Raw genomic sequence first — 14,411 nt, 5'->3', positions numbered from 1 at the left:
TCCAGCCAACTCATGCCCAACACTATAGGCGTGTCTGACAGGCGGGTGACGTTGAAACTGATGACCTCGCGGTGATTCCCAATCTGCATCACCATGGGTGGTGTCTGTTGTACCACCTGCCCGCCCAGCAGCTTCCTGCCATCGACTGTGACAACGTTTAAGGGCAGCGTGGCTGGTAGAAGCGCTATGCGATGTTCCTTGATGAACTGCACCCCCATGAAGTCTGCGTTGCTACCGGAGTCAATGCTAACAGGGACTTCCAGGGTGAGTCCATTAGGTAACTGGAGAGTTGCAGTGAGTTGCACCACTGGCTTGGGTGGTAGGGGGTCTGTAGGCTGCAAAATCGCTGGGGACTGCTTTACTGACTTGCCTGGCTGAGCCCCAGCATCTCTGCTTCCAGCCAGGCACTGTCATTTCCCTGAAACTGCTCTCCGTGGTGAGCTGCCTCTGTTACTGTTGCTAAGGCTGAAGTGTGCTTCTGGAGCCTCTGGGGACACTCTTTGGCCATGTGTTGCGCACTGTCACAGATGTAGCACTTCCTGCTCCCTCTAGGAGGCTTAGTCTTGACTGCTCCGGGCGCTGGGGCTCCGGCTGCTGTCTGAGCCTTGGCACCACCAAGCTCCATCGGTTCCTCCCCCTCCCTCAGCGGAGGCAAGGGATGCGTACGTCCCAGGTCCCTGGGAAGAAAAGGAGACGCTCTAGCCGGTGCACGCACCTGGCGACCCTCATCACTGTGCCAAGGGCGTTCTTCGTGGCGCACTCCTATCGTGAGCGCTCTCTGCACGACGTCTGCGAGGGTTTGAGGTCTGTCCCCCCTTGCCAACTCATCCTTTACGGAGCCATTGAGTCCCTCCCAGAACAAATCTCTCACTGCCACGGAGTCCTTTTCCCAGCCCAGCACATTCAGCAATGCAAAAAAGCGCGAATGGTACTGTCGTACTGTAGCCTTGCCTTGCCTCAATCCATGCATCTCGCGCCTTGCCACATCAATGTCCACGGTAGATTGGAAACAAGCGTCCATGGCCGCGATAAATGCGTCAGAATCCCTGCGGGCAGGACCATCTTCGCGCCATAAATTGCGTAGACAGGCTTTAGCTTCCCCATGCAAGTGGGATACAATGAAGCCTACTCTCTCCTCCTCATCTCTAAAATCCTTCCGAAGCAAATGCAGCGCATATAAGACGTCAGCTCTGAAACTGGGATAATGCTTCAGGTTCCCATCGAAGTGGGCTACTAAACTGCCCCCCTGCCAGCCGAGTCCAATTCCCTCTGACCTGGGCCCCGGGAACCCTTCTTTGCATGCACGCTCCCACCTGGCTTGCAGATCCTGGCATCGCGCTTCTGCTTCCTCTCCTGTCTTTTTGGAGATCAGTACTGCCGTGGAAAGCTCCGCTACTGCATTTCGCAGTTCTGTTAGTTGCTCCTCCGCAGTCATCTCTGCCAACCTTCGTGAGCTTGCAAAAAAAAATTTTTTACGTACAGAGATGGGACTTACTGTCAGGGCTGCCTCAGGTCCCAGCTCACAAAGGACCAACGCCAGTCTCTCTTTATATACAGAAATTTTATTGCAGTTCATTTTTCGTTTCACAGCCGAGGCACGCAGCCCCACGTCCGTAACGCTAGACCGCTGAAGTCCCCTCTGAATCAGTCCCTCCCCTGCACCAGTTTAAGATGCTTGCTTTGCTCCACCTCCTCCTGTCTTTCCTTTTCCACAGGGTCTTTCTGCCCGCTGGAGTTTCACCCCTCCTGGATTCCTCTGACGCTGAATCCACAGATGGCTCTCCTGCGGGCTTTGGGACCTGGCTCCTCCCCCGGGCTCTCCGTTTCCCCGCGCGCTTGCACATTTGAACTTGGCGCGCGCGCCCAGCTTCCAACCTTTCTCCTGATCGTTACATCACTCCTCTCACTGCTCCCCTCCCCTTCCGGGAGGATAGCTTGTTCTGACCTCCCCTCCGTTCCTGCCGACGGAGCTGCTTCCCCCTTTTTTTATTATAATTTTTTTTATTGGTTTTACAATTTTTTTAAAAACAATACAAACATATACAAAGACATACAAACACGTATAGTTTCATAATCTTTTTTTCATAAACCTTGTTTCTCAGACTCCCCCATACCTCCCCTTTCTGCATCCCGATGTCCAAAATTTTTAGCAACTTCTAATTATTTCTCTCAAGCCTCTGTCCTCTTAATCTTTCCTTCAGTCTAATCTTATATCACTGTAACCCTTTCTTTCTCAAAACCTCGACATTCTAACATTCATCAAGTTTATAATAGTCCTTAAGATAGATTTTAAATTTCTTCCATTCTTCTTCCGCCGTCTCCTTTCCCTGGTCACGGATTCTGCCAGTCATCTCAGCCAATGTCATGTAGTCCATCACTTTCATCTGCCATTCTTCCAGGGTGGGTAGATCTTGTGTCTTCCAATACTTTGCGATAAGTATTCTTGCTGCTGTTGTAGCATACATAAAGAAAGTTCTATCTTTCTTTGACACCAATTGGCCGACAATGCCCAAGAGAAAGGCCTCTGGTTTCTTAGGGAAAGTACATTTAAGTACCTTTTTCATTTCATTATATATCATTTCCCAGAAAGCCTTAATCTTCGGGCATGTCCACCAAAGGTGATAGAAAGTACCTTCAGTTTCTTTACATTTCCAACACTTGTTATCAGGCAAATGGTAGATTTTTGCTAGCTTGACTGGGGTCATGTACCACCTATAGATCATTTTCATAATGTTTTCCTTTAAGGCATTACATGCCGTAAATTTAATACCGGTGTTCCACAACCATTCCCAGTCAGCAAACATAATGTTATGACCAATGTCCTGTGCCCACTTAATCATAGCTGATTTAACTGTTTCATCTTGTGTATTCCATTTCAGCAGCAAATTATGCATTCTTGACAAATTCTTGGTATTGGGTTCTAACAGTTCAGTCTCTAATTTTGATTTTTCCACCTGGAAGCCAATTTTCCTGTCCTGTTTGTAAACCTCCATTATTTGGTAATATTGGAGCCAATCTCGTACTTTAGGTTTCAATTTCTCATGACTTTGTAATTTCAATTTATCTCCATCCTGTTCCAAAATTTCCCAATACTTTGGCCATCCGACCTCCATATTAAGTTTCTTCAGTGCCTTAGCCTCCAAGGGTGACAACCATCTAGGGGTTTTTTCCCCCAACAAATCTTTATATCTTATCCAAACATTAAACAACGCTTTTCTGACAATGTGATTTTTAAAGGCCTTATGCACTTTGATTTTATCATACCATAGATATGCATGCCAACCAAATGTATTATTAAAGCCTTCTAAATCCAAGATATCTGTATTCTCGAGGAGCATCCACTCTTTCAGCCAGCAAAACGCTGCTGCTTCATAGTACAGTTTTAAGTCCGGCAGGGCAAATCCCCCTCTTTCTTTTGCATCTGTAAGTATTTTAAATTTTATTCTGGGCTTTTTGCCCTGCCAGACAAATCTCACTATGTCTTTCTGCCACCTCTTGAAACAGTCCATCTTGTCAAGAATCTGCAAAGTTTGAAACAAAAATAGCATTCTAGGCAATACATTCATCTTAATAACTGCAATTCGGCCTAACATTGACAATTTTAGATTTGACCATATTTCTAGATCTTTTTTTAATTTCTGACCAACATTTTTCATAGTTGTCCTTATACAAGTTCAATTTTTTAGATGTCAAATGAACCCCTAGGTATGTCACCTTCTTAACCACTGTCAAACCTGTCTCTTCTTGAAATTTCTCCTTCTCCATGACTGTCAAATTTTTTTCTAAGACTTTAGTTTTTTGTTTGTTCAGTTTAAGTCCGGCTACCTGGCCAAATTGTTGAATTATCTCCAACACTCTTTTCGTACTAGTGTTTGGCTCTTGTAAGGTCAATACTAAGTCATCTGCGAATGCCCTTAACTTGTAATGTTTAGCTCCGACCTGTACACCTTTAACCTGCTGGTCATTTCTAATCATATTCAGCAACACCTCCAGAACAGAAATGAAAAGCAATGGAGAAATTGGGCACCCCTGTCGTGTTCCTTTTTCTATCTTAAGTTCCTCCGTTATCACATTATTTACAATCAGCTTAGCTTTTTGTTCAGAATATATTGCACCCATACCATTCTCAAAACCTTGGCCTACCCCCATCCCATGAAGATTCTTTTTCATAAAACTCCAAGAAATATTGTCAAAGGCTTTCTCCGCGTCCACAAAAATCAGCACTGCTTTAGTGTTTATGTTCACCTCTAGCAATTCCAGAATGTCTATTATATTCCTTACATTGTCCGATAAGTGCCTTTTTGGGAGAAAGCCTGCTTGGTCCTTATGAATCTTCTCCATCAACACTCTTTTAAGTCTTTTTGCCAAAATGTCTGCAAAAATTTTATAATCCACATTAAGTAATGATATTGGGCGGTAGTTCTTAAGTTGAGTCTTTTCAGTCTCTGTCTTTGGTATGAGTGAAATATACGCTTCTTTCCACGATTCTGGTGCCTTTTCCCCCTCTGAAATCTCGTTGCAGACTTCCTTTAACGGTTGAACCAACCACTCCTTCAAAGATTTATAGTATCTGGAAGTCAGTCCATCTGGCCCTGGAGACTTGCCCAATTGCATGTCTTGAATGGCACCCTCTATCTCTTGTTCTGTTATTCTCTGGTTTAAATCCACCTTGCTTTGATGAGAGATTTTTTGTAATCCATATTTTTTAAGGAATTTATCTATGTCCTCTTCATTTTGTGGTCCTTGAGAATAAAGTTTTTTGAAATAACTCAGAAAACAGTTTCTAATCTCATTGGGTTTAGATATGTTCTTTCCATCCACTTCTAGGCTTGTAACTGTATTTAGTTTCTGCCTTTTCTTCAATTGCCATGCCAGAAGTTTGCCACATTTATCTGCCGATTCGAATGTTTTTTGTTTCATTTGCTTTATCTTCCATTCAATCTCTTGATTCATCAATTCCATATATTGTGTTTGATATAACTTAATCTCTCTCAAAATCTTCTGGGACTTTGGTTTTGATCTTAATTTTTTCTCTCCTTCTTTTATCTTTTCCAAAATCTTTTCCTTCTTCTCATTCTGCTTTCTCTTTTTTATTGAATTTTGTTGAATCAAGAATCCTCGCATCACAGCTTTACTTGCGTCCCAGATCACTCTTTTTTCCACATCGGCCTTTAGATTTATTTCAAAATAGTCCTTTAAAGTTTTTTGGGCCTTCATGTGGATCTCCTTATCTCGAAACAGGGTGTCATTCATCCTCCATCTAAATTGACCAGTTGTTGTAAGTTTCATTTCCATCTTCACGGCGTTATGGTCGGAGCAAGTTTTTGGGCAGATTTCAACCCTCCTAATCTTTGGAGCCATCCCACTAGTGATCCAAATTTGATCAATTCTGGTCCAGGTCATCATTGCTTGAGAGAAAAAAGTTCCCTCTCTCTCAAGAGGGTTCCTTGTTCTCCATATGTCTATTAGGTCCATATTTTCCGTCATTTCAAAGAAGGTCTTCGGAAGTCTCCCTTCCTTGGAGATTGTCAGTCTTTGTGCCTTGTCCATATTTGTAGAAACTACACCGTTCATGTCTCCCATAATTATCATATTGTAATCCAAATAGTCCATCAGAGTTTCATGAAGTTTCTTGAAGAATTCCGCCTTGCCTTCATTTGGTGCATAAATTCCAACTATTAAGAATTTTTCTCCTTGTATTTCAACTGCCAGATATCTTCCTTGTTCATCTTTAAACATCATTTTTGGAACCCATTTCTCTTTTACATAGATCACGACTCCTCTTTTCTTAACTTTATCCGATGAAATGAATTCTTGTCCTAATCTTTTATTTATGAGTAGTTTCCTGTGTGCTCTGGTTACATGGGTTTCTTGTAAACAAATCAAGTCCAATTGTTCTCTTTTCAAAATATGAAACACTTGACGTCTCTTCAAAGGCATGTTCAGCCCATTACAAGTCCAGCTAAGGAATTGCAGAGCCGTCTTGTTATTTTTCTGTTACTCCTCCAACCGCTCCAAGTTGTTGCTCTTCCTCTGATGGTGATGGGTTAAGTCCAAACGATAGGTTCAGAATGTCTAGTGCTCTCCTTTGTTCTGCAATTGGATCCACAGTTCCCTTCTGTAAGTCCTCTTGGTTTCTTTCCAAGAATCTCTCTTTGTCTTGTATTGTCTTTATTTTCACCTTCTTTCCCTTATAGTCAAAAGACAGTCCTTGTGGGAACTCCCACCTGAAAGGGATGATGTTCTTCTTCAGCAAGTAAACCAAATCCTTATAGAATGTTCTCAACTCCAAGATATGTTTAGGGATGTCTTTAAAAATCTGTATGGATGAATTTTCAATTTGCAAGGCCTTTTGGTAGTGTAATTTTAATATTTTATCTCTTTCTTCCTTAGATCTAAGGGTAATCAAACAGTCCCTCGGGGTCTTTCTGTTCTGTCTTCTGCCCAGTCTAAATGCTGTTGTAATCTTAAATTCTTCCTCCTCCAAGTCTTCCCAGAAACCAGCAAACTCTTGTGTTAAAAACTCCACCAGGTTGTCTCCTTCGCTCTCGGGAATCAGTCTTAATTTCAGATTTCTTTCCTTTCTCTGTAATTCCCACAAAGCCAGAGTTACATCATGTTCATGAACCTTTTTAGCAATCGGTTCTAAGTTCTCTTGAGTCTCTCCAGCAATAGTTCTAGCTTCCTCTGCAATTTTACGTGTTGCAGAATTTTCTTGAACCAGCCTGTTTATAGATTCTGTATTCAAGTCCAATCTTGCTGTTAGTTCTGTTAATTTCTGTGTATTTTCTGTACTCTGCTTTGTCAAGGTCTCCAAAGATTGATTTATCTTGAGTAACGCTTGTGTCACTGACTCCATAGAGGCAGCTGTCACTTTTTCTTGTCCTGTTATTCCTGTAGGAGTTACGCCTGTAATTGAGCCTCTTTTCTTTTGTTGCTGTTGCTGGTGTTGTTGCTGGTGGAGCTGCTGTTGCTGGTGGAGCTGCTTCCTCTGACACACTGGAACCTCCCTCCCCCTCCGCTACGCTCTGGAGGGGAAGCCGGTCCCGATCTCCTGCTGCTGCTTCGGGATTCCCTATTTGCTCCTTCCCCCTGATGAGTCCCCCCTGGGGCTCCTCTTGTCTTGGCTACAGGCACCCCCTCCTGGGAATCCCCCGATTCGCTGGAAAGGCTCATGGAATCCCTCGGGCCACCGTCCTCCTCTTCCTCGCTGTCCTCGGACTCTTCCCAATAGTCCTCCCTCTCCTGCCTCCCATGTGCCTCTGCTCCTGAACCCCTGACAGCGCCATAAATTGCGCAGCCACGATTTAGCTTCCCCATGCAGATGAGTTATTATGAAGCCTACTTTCTCCTCCTCATCTCTAAAGTCTCCCCTTCGCTCTCCATCTCCTCTCTCCCCTGTACCTCTGCTCCTGAGCCCCTGACAATTATATTTCATTTCCCAGAAAGCCTTAACCCTTGGGCACGTCCACCATAGGTGAAAGAATTTTCCTTCAGTTTCTTTACAATTCCAACACTTATTGTCTGGCAAATGATATATTTTTGCAAGCTTGATTAGGGTCATGTACCACCTGTAAATCATTTTCATAATATTTTCTTTCAGGGCATTACATGCCGTAAATTTCACACCAGTGGTCCTCAAATTGGTGTTTTTGGGGTTAGAATGCACATTCACCCCAAAATCGCAGAAATGTTTGTTACCAGCCCAAATCAACCATAGGTAAACATATGGTAACATGTCAATAGAAAAAGGACGAATAAGCTTTGATTGCTCTTTCGGTGTTCATTCACCCACAAATAGCAAAGCGGTGTGTAATGGTTGGGAGTTACTCGTGCGTAATCCTGCTCTGTTTGAGCATCGGGTTGCCTGGTTAAACCCTCCGGACTACGCAGCCCATGGTAGCGTGGCTGCTCTTAGTCACTTGTAGAATCTGACTGTGGGCGTTTCTTAAAGCGTTGCCAACATAAGAGTTGTTTGACGCCCAATCGTTTCCGCCTCTCACTGCGCGGGAGTCTCCTGCGCAGGGTGGGCGTGGGCAGCGGGGTGCTTGGGCTCTCCTCACTAACTTCCAACGAAGAGTCCTGGAGCCCCTGCACCTCCCTGTCCCGTTGCTCTCCTGGATCCCTGGTGTTACACTCATTCTCTTCCCCTTCTTCCCGGCTAAGTCTCCCTCTAGCGCTTGGACCTTCCCCTGCAGAATCAGAGACCCTCTCCTTCTCCCGTGCCTCTGATGGCAGTTCCCTGACATCCACCTCCCTCCCAGGGCCCCCTTCACTCCCCCTCCGACCCGGGGGCTCTGTTGCAGCCTCTTCTCTGGTCGGCGAGCCAAGGAAACCCCTGAAAGAGCTGTCCTCCTCATCTGTGGGTGTGAACACCTCTTCCCACCTGCTAAGGTTCCCACCCAAGGAATGACTCTCCCAATCCGATTCTTCTTCGGATTCTGAAAACCCTTCGAAACTCTCTTCCTCCTCCGTCGTGCCGAACTGTTCTTCCCAGAATCGCTCTAAGGGCTTGGGTTTATCTGGGAACCGTCGGTGGAACACTTCCACCATATGCTCGTCGCCAACTGCCTCTGCCGGCACCCACGTGTTTTCCGACCAGGGCTCTCCTTCCCACGCCACCAAGTACTGCACCTGCCGCCCTCGCCACCTTGAATCCACTATCTCTGCGGCCGAGCTCTGGTGTTCCCTCTCTTCTACCTGTGGTTGTGGCAAGACTTCTACCTCCCGCCCCTCTAATTCCCGCCCCTCTCTGTGCGGTGAGAGCAAGGACCTGTGGAACACAGGATGTATTTTCATGTTGTTGGGCAACCTGAGCTTGAACGCCACTGGGTTTATCTGTTGTATAACTTCAAACGGGCCCAGTCTTCTGGGCTGCAACTTCTTGCACCCTCCCTTAAAGGGTAACCCTTGAGTGGACAACCACACGCGATCCCCCACCCTAATGGTTTCCCCTTCCCTCCGGTGTTTATCTGCTTGCTTCTTGTAACTGGCTTTAGCCCTTTCTAGGTTCATCTTGAGCTGTTGATGTAACGCTTCCATTTCTTCCACAAACTGTTCAGCAGCAGGTACACTCCAGCTCTGTTCCTCATTGCCCAGGAAAGCCCTGGGATGACACCCATAATTGGCCAAGAAGGGGCTCATACTGGTGGACACATGTTCAGCATTATTGTACGCAAATTCTGCTAGCGCTAGTTTCTCTACCCAATCATTCTGCCTTTCGCTAACGAAGCAGCGTAAGTATTGCTGGAGTACACTGTTTGCCCTTTCCGCCTGCCCATTGGTTTCTGGGTGTCTCGCTGTCGAGAAGCTTACCTCGACTTGCAGTAGGCTCATGAGCTTCCTCCAGAACCGGGAAGTAAATTGTTTTCTGCGGTCAGATAAAACCCTCAAGGGGGCGCCATGCAGCCTAAAAATGTGTTCTACAAACAACCGTGCCGTTTCTTCCGCCGTCACCGCATGGGAGCAGGCGATAAAGTGGCACATTTTGGTTAGCAAGTCTACTACTACCATCACTGCTGTTTTTCCCCTTGATTTGGGCAAATCCGTCATGAAATCAATTGACACCACCTCCCAGGGTTTGTTTGGCGTGGGTAAGGGTTCCAGCAAACCTGCTGGCATCGTGCGTTCCCCTTTGGCCCTCTGGCAGCGGTCACACCCTCTTACATATTCACGTACACCTTCCCTCACCCGTGGCCACCAAAATTGTCGGGTCACCAGCATCATGGTTTTGTGTTGCCCAAAATGTCCCGCTGTGGGGGTGTCATGTAGTTGTTTGAGTACCCTTCTTCTTAGAGCCTCCCCCGGTACGTACAACACCCCTTCCTTCTCCTCAAACCCCTCTGGTGCTCCCCTCCCCTCTTGGAGTTCCCTGATTTTAGTCCGGGCGAATTCATCGTCCCTAGTGAGTCCTGCCAGTTCTCTCGTGCCCACTAGAGTACCCCCACACACCCATCGGTCCTCAGGTATGACGTGGCGGGTCTCCGGCGGCCCTTCTCCTTCGAAGTACTCTGGTTTCCGCGAAAGAGCGTTTGCTCTCACGTTTTGCTGGCCGGGCACATACTGGATTTCGAAAGAAAACTTGGAAAACTCCTGCGCCCAGCGAATCTGTCTCTGGTTGAGCACCTGTGCTGTCCGCCAATATTCCAAGTTCTTGTGATCTGTGCAGACCTGGATCTTATGCTGCGCCCCTATCAGCAGATGGCGCCACCGACGAAAGGCGGCGTAAATTGCTAGCAGTTCTCGGTCGTACACAGTGTAGTTTTGTTCCGACTTGCTCAGCTTCCTCAAGAAGAAGGCGCACGGTTTCCATTCTTGCTGGCTCAGTCCTGGCTGCAACAGAACCGCCCCGATGGCTCTTTCTGACGCGTCCGTCTCCAACCTCATAGGTTTCTCCAAATCCACATGTAGTAATTGTTCCTCCGACGCGAATGCCTTCTTCAATCTTTCAAAGGATTGCTGGGCTTCCTCCGTCCACACAAACTTTCTCTTACTACTGAGACAGTCCGTGATTGGGGCCGTCAAGTGTGCGAAGTTCTTGATGAACGTCCGGTAGAAATTGCCAAAACCTAGGAATCTCTGCACATCCTTTCGTGTCTTTGGGGTCTTCCACTCCAATACTGCTTGCACCTTGCTTGGGTCCATCGCTAAGCCTTTGTCAGATAGCATGTACCCCAGGAACTCCACCTCTCGGGCATGAAACTGACATTTCTCTAGCTTGACCCACAACTGGTGTTTCTGCAAATGTTGTAGCACTTCCCTGACATCTCTCACATGTTGCTCCTCATTTTCCGAATAAATCAAGACGTCGTCCAGGAATGCTACACAGTTCTTGTAAAGCAGAGACCCCAACACGTGGTGCATGAACGCTTGAAAACAGGCGGAGCCTGACTGTAATCCGAAAGGCATAACGAGATATTCAAAGGCCCCCAGGGGTGTGAACATGGTGGTCTTCCATTCATCCCCCTCTCTCATCCGGATTAAGTTGTAAGCCCCCCTCAGATCTAGCTTGGTGAAATTCTTTCCCTTCCTCACTCTTGTCAGAATGTCATCGATTCTGGGCATCGGGAAAGTCACAGGTTCTGACACCAAATTTACCCCCCTGAAGTCCACGACCAGCCTCGGTTTATCAGTGTCCTTTTTGTCCACAAAAAATACTGGACTGCCCCCCACTGCTTTTGACTCTCTTATAAACCCTCTCTTTAGGTTCTTGTCGATAAAGTCCCGTAACTCCTTCATCGCTATGGGGGTGGGTTTCCCCTGAGCATCCAGCGACCGTCGTTCTTCCAGCCTCGCTGTCAGGATGGCTATGTGCTCTTCCAAATCGCGGTTTCTCTCCTCCAGCGATTGGCCTCCAGCTGCCCCTCCCCTGGCTCCAGCTCCTCCGGTCTTACTCATGATGCCCCCTTCTGCTTGTTGCGCACGAGCAACTTTCAGGGTCAGTCAGAATGCTGTAATGGTTGGGAGTTACTCGTGCGTAATCCTGCTCCGTTTGAGCATCGGATTGCCTGGTTAAACCCTCCGGACTACGCAGCCCATGGTAGCGTGGCTGCTCTTAGTCACTTGTAGAATCTGACTGTGGGCGTTTCTTAAAGCGTTGCCAACATAAGATTTGTTTGACGCCCAATCGTTTCCGCCTCTCACTGCGCAGGAGTTTCCTGCGCAGGGTGGGCGTGGGCAGCGGGGTGCTTGGGCTCTCCTTGCTAACTTCCAACGAAGAGTCCTGGAGCCCCTGCACCTCCCTGTCCCGTTGCTCTCCTGGATCCCTGGTGTTACACTCATTCTCTTCCCCTTCTTCCCGGCTAAGTCTCCCTCTAGTGCTAGGACCTTCCCCTGCAGAATCCGAGACCCTCTCCTTCTCCCGTGCCTCTGATGGCAGTTCCCTGACACGGTGTAATAAGCCTAAACAAAGCCAAACAAGTTGTTTTGGTTTCCAACTACATAGAGAGAAGAATCTTGGATTTCGCTTACTTCAAGTCGTGTTCTTTGCTGTTAATGCACATTGACACAGAAATCGCAAAGTGTGTGTAATGAGACCAAACTAACACAACACCATCTTTTCGCTTCCATATGCGTAGAAAGAAGACGAATAGGCTTTGATTGGGCTTTTTTCAATTCGCATGGTGTTATTTGGGTGTGCGCCAGCATCACCCCAAACGAAAGCAAAAAAGTTTTTTTGGGTTCCATCTACATAAAAAGAAGCTCTGATTGGGCTCATTTCAAATTGGTGTTTTGCGGGTTAGAATGCACATTCACCCAAAAATCGCAGAAATGTTTGTTACCAGCTCAAATCTGCTGGGAAAAAGCACCAATGATAAAGCCAGCTGCAGGTGGCTGGAATGCAAAACAGGATGTTGTTGTTTCAAACTGTACTGTTGGGAAAAAGGGGGAGTCTATTCCCTGTACTGAGCACCGGATGTTAGCTCAGAGTGTCATCTGACCTGTGCTAGAAGCACAGGGGAGGAGTTATGACTCTTCTGATGGAGTCTGAAGGGTGCAGTCACGTTTCTTTGTACTGCTGAATGACAGGAATAAAAGACATGTAAATAGGACTCCTGTCTGTCTCATTTCCCCTCCCTGGGGGGGAAAGCAAGGAGAGAGAAGCAGAGGGTGTGTTCTCCTCACATCTAACGAGGAGAATCACCGGTTTACGACCTAGCCTGCCGGGAGTAGCAGACGGAAGGTAAACAAGTATCTCGCTCAGTTTGCCCGTGAAGGCCAGTTTACCTCTGACTGTGAGCTGAGATACTGACATATGGCAGCTTTCGGTGGTTGCGATTCATCGAACATCTGCATGAGAGGCTGGTGGATTGTCCTCCTCTGCTCCAAGGGAGAAAATAGCGTCTGAGAGCAGCCAGAAGCTGAACAGACGGCTGGACCCAGAGGAAAGTGTTTTCCAAGCAACGGAGCTCAAGGTATGCTGCATTTCGGGCTAAAAGTTAGAGATAAGCTTTCAAGTATGCACAGTTGCTAAGCGACGCTCGTCAGAGACGTGGAAATTTACTGGCTGCGCAGATGGCTCTGAGAGAGGGCCTGGGAAGCGAAAGTTTTGTTTTGACTATGTCTTCGATGCTGTGCAAGGTCTGAGAAACAGCTTGCAGCTTGCCTGGAAAGGCAGTAAACAAGTCCAGCAGAGGCTATTGGAGTTTTAGCAAGGCTGGAAAGTGAGACAGAGGCTTGGCTTCAAGATGGATGCCAAGAAGGGGGGAGCCCTGCCTTATTCATCTCCCCTGACCAGTGGCAGTTATTCATCATGGTCTGGAAAGACGACTACCCCAGAAGGGGTGAGCAAGGATGATGCTGGCCAAGTTCCTAAGAGCTCATCGAAAACTGAGGAGAGCTTTGACCCTAGATGGGGGAGCGAAGGAACTGTTCCAGCTGCACTGGAAGTGAAGGACAGGGGGAGGGAAGAACAGAGTTCAAATCTCCCCGCTGCTGAAGCTACTGAGGAGCGAGTTGTAGCATTGAGCGCTGTCCGATGTTACAATTGTGGACAGACTGGGCATCTACAGCGAAACTGTAGGAAGCCGCGCCAGTCAAGAGGAGCGAAGAGCAGCTCTACGAAGCCTGAGGCGTCAGGCAAAAGCCGTACCAAGTGCCAGGTGAAACCTGCAAAGGCTATGATGGTGAAAGGAACCACGCCAGATGTTGGGAACGCGTTCATAATCGACACTGGCTGTACAAAACACATGTGCCCGCACAGAGAACTGTTTTCAACGTTGAAGAAGCAAAGCTTCACTGTGAAACAGGCGAACGGTCAGGAGCTGAAAGCGACCGGGATTGGGACTGTGTATCTTGAGAGTCTGAACTTGACTATAAACAATGTTTACCTGGTTCCAGAACTGAGATTTAATCTGCTGAGTGTGTCGCAGATTGCAAAGAAAGGACTGAAACTGTCCTATGATGCTAAAAGCTGCAAGATCTACAAAGATGGAGAACTGTTTCTTACTGCCAGAGAGAAGGATGGACTGTATTTGTTGACTTTTGATCAAAGTGATTACATGAAATGTAATTTTTCTGGTTCTAACGAAATCTCTCTTGCAGGTGTGACCAGTTTGAGCACCAGGAAGGTGACCAAGACGGTCGACAGAGCATTTCAGCGGGTGTATGCTGATGTGATTGGTCCTCTAGAACCATCTAGAGGCGGTGCAAAATATTACCTTGTGTGTGTGGATTGTTTTACTAATTATTCTTGGGTTTTTGTGATGGAAAAACCGCAAGAGACCTTAGAAAGGTTTCAGGAGTTTTGTGACAAGGTTAAAAATATGCATGATGCTAACATTGATTGTCTCTTCACAGATGAGAAACAAGTTTTTCTGTTACAGAAGTTTCAGAAGTTCCTGGATGGAAAAGGGATAGACCACAAAGTTGCTGTTTCAACCGAAGCATGGAACAGGGGGGTCTGTGTGAGG

This window comes from Podarcis bocagei (genome assembly GCF_964188305.1).
Source record: "Podarcis bocagei genome assembly, chromosome: W".
Taxonomy (NCBI): domain Eukaryota; kingdom Metazoa; phylum Chordata; class Lepidosauria; order Squamata; family Lacertidae; genus Podarcis; species Podarcis bocagei.
This window is presented reverse-complemented; position numbering follows the sequence as displayed.